A 3,334-nucleotide genomic window follows, 5' to 3' on the forward strand; every position below is an offset into this window, starting at 1 on the left:
CTGTGGAACGAACCGGACTTACTAAAAATTACACTACTGTACGATTAGGTACACTGCCTATAAGTGTTGTAGCAAGGTTTAAGTATATCCATTCTATAAATAAATAAATATCTTGTGTAAAATTGTATCGTATTTAATAGTATTTCCTGCAAAAATTTAATAGTATTTTATACCCCTTAGCTTTGACATCACCATTCATAGCTTGTGTTGTATTGACTCGAATTTAGGCAACACCATTTGACAATGCTCCATACAGACGTTTCCCTTCATTCATGAAATTCATCAACGATCCAAATGAACCAGGATTGTTATGGCCATTTTTCGTGATCGCATATGTAACACACATTTATTATATGTACATGATTATTATCTTAACAAATTAGTTTTATATTTCTTAAACAAAAATAGCATTATTTTTGATTGGATGTAGATACTGCCAAAGGAATGGTTAACAACAACTTATGGAAACTCTGGACCCAAACAAGAAATGTTCGTTCACTTTCATAGATGGTATAAGAAAAGGGTACGCATAATCTCAATTGAAGATGAGTTAGTCATGTGGGAAGGATGGCCTGAGTTGCTTAGAGAACTTAAATTGGCGTCTTGTGATTGTATGATCTTTTATGCAACTGATTTGGAAAATCTTGAGCTGGTGATTTATGACCACCGTGGTGTTGAAAAGAGTTGTCCATTAACTTTTCAGCTGATGGATGTTGATGTTTCTACTAACTTGGAAAGAGGATCAACTTCCAATCCAATCCTCAAATCATTTATATTGATGACAGTTCAGACAGTGATACCGATAGTGATACCTCAGAAGATGAACCAATGCCTCAACAACATCTAAATCCTGAACGTGTTATAATTATCTAAATACCATCTGGTAAGTTGTTGGTATGCTACTTCTTTTATCTTTTTAAAATTTAACAGTCATCAACTGATAAATGGTGGTACACTACTTGTCTTATCTTTTTACATATCAACTTTTATACTTCATCATTATAGAATAACAATTTGGTTAATCCTTTGGCTAAATATGTAATTTCTTTTTCGTGAGCGTCTTCCAAAGGAGTTTATTGAACTTCCAGGACTGAGGAGTGGGTGTTATGTGAATTGCTTTAATCATCAAGGTGATGATTTCAAGTGGCGGTTGAAACAAGAGAAATGGAAGAAAAAACTAAATCTGGCAGTTACGTACGATTTTCCAGAGTACCGCACACTCAATGGCCTAAATCCTGGTCAATATTATGCACTCACGTACAATCTGGAGGAAAGAAGCTTTTATCTTTCGGGTTTTACTAACGTATGCCATGGAGGCATACGTTAAGATGCTTTTAATGAGCACAAAATTTCCTTATATATCATTATTTGTATTTAATACTCATTAATTCAAACTTATAATTTCCATTTCTATGTGTGCTTTACTTACAAATTCTAATTTTTATGGAAATTAAGAGCTCATTAAATGCAGCTGAAGATATGCCTCCATGGCATACGTTAGCAAAACCCCTATCTTTAATATGTTGATTTAAACAATTTTAGTTAATTACTTTTGGTGTATAAGTGATGTATTATTCTGCAAAGTTCAATCATATAGCAGAATAGATGTAATTAGGATGTTGTTGCTCAGCTTCCATCTTTTGAGTAGCACTTATACCATGTATATTTTGTAATGTATTTGATAGTGCTCCAAATGAACATATATTTAGTCGCAATTTCATCCCAATATGTAAAGTTTTTAGTTATAATTATTCTATTTTTAAGTTGTAATCGTTTAAATAAATAAATATGAAGACGAAACATGAAGATTAAAGAATTGCTGAAAAAGTGCCACTAAAGCTGAAAAAGTGCCACTAAAGTCATAGTGCACTCAAAAGTGCCACTAAAAGTGAGTTAAAGACTTGCGACTTTTGGAAAGTTAAGGAAAATAATTTTTTGTGCAAATTACAAATTGCGAAACATAAAGTACAAGATATTAAAGCGTACGAAAAGACGTTCGAAAATCCGAAACCGAGACATAAATCGAGCATCAACGCGCTAGACAACGGACCTAAAATTACAAGTCAACTACGCACAATAATATAATATATATATAATTTTATTTTTATATAAAATTATATTATATATATTATATTGTATATATTAAATTAAGCAGCCGCCCACGTTTTAATCAACATGTGAGCTAATCCAGCTGGCCATGCGATCGCATGGCCAGGAAGCCTATATCTCATCCGATCGCATGAGCCCTAAAGGCTGGCCAAGTCCTATAAATTGCAACATTTTCGGCCGAGTTCAGTGCACCTCTTCACACTCTTCTTTCTTTCTTTCTTTCTTTCTTTCTTTCTTTCTTTCTTTCTGTAATTTATATTTATATTTATATTTATATTTATAATTTTAATTTAAGTTAATAATAATAAGGTTATTGTAAGAAATGTTTTACGGGTTTTAAAAGTCGAAACTCTATCCGTGTAACGCTACACGATTAATAACCACTATAAGCTATGTTCTTCCTTTTTAAATTAATGTCTCGTAACTAAGTTATTATTATGCTTATTTGAGCTGAAGTAATCTTGATGTTGGACTAAATATTAAGACGGGGTTATTGGATTTTGTACCATAATTAGGGTTTGGACAAAAGACCGACACTTCTGGACATTGGACTATGGACCATTAATAGATGGGAGGTATTGTCTAATCGAATGACAACTCATTGGAATCTGTCGAACCTATCTTCAAATTAGTTAATCTAATAATTATTAAATGATTATGCATGTCCTATTTAGTGACGTTTATACGACATCTTTTACAATCATTTAATTACTTATTCGGGTTGGGTAACTGATTATTCAAACTGATCAAGTAGGTAAATTAATATTCATATCTCATTAAAATAGGGGTGGATTACATACTAGGGTAATTGGTGTAATTGTTAACGAAGTATTAAAACCTTGGATTACACGCAGTCTATAACCTGGTGTAATTATTAACAAAGTATTAAAACCTTGTTACAGTTTGAATCCCTAATTAGTTGGAATATTTGACTTCGGGTATAAGGTTAATTTGACGAGCATCTTATAATTATGACCAATGGACTATTATGGGCAAAAACCATATAGGTATCAAATAATCCAGGACAAAGGACAATTAACCCAGAGTAATAAATTAAAATTAAAACATCAAACATCATGGTTACGGAAGTTTAAATAAGCATAATTGTGTTATTTTATATCTCATCGTACTTTTATTTACTGTCATTTTATTTATTGTCATTTTAATTTTTTCATTTATTTTACGCATTTTAATTATCGTCATTTATTTTTACGCTTTATTTAAA

This window comes from Rutidosis leptorrhynchoides, chromosome 4, assembly GCF_046630445.1.
Source record: "Rutidosis leptorrhynchoides isolate AG116_Rl617_1_P2 chromosome 4, CSIRO_AGI_Rlap_v1, whole genome shotgun sequence".
Lineage (NCBI taxonomy): Eukaryota > Viridiplantae > Streptophyta > Magnoliopsida > Asterales > Asteraceae > Rutidosis > Rutidosis leptorrhynchoides.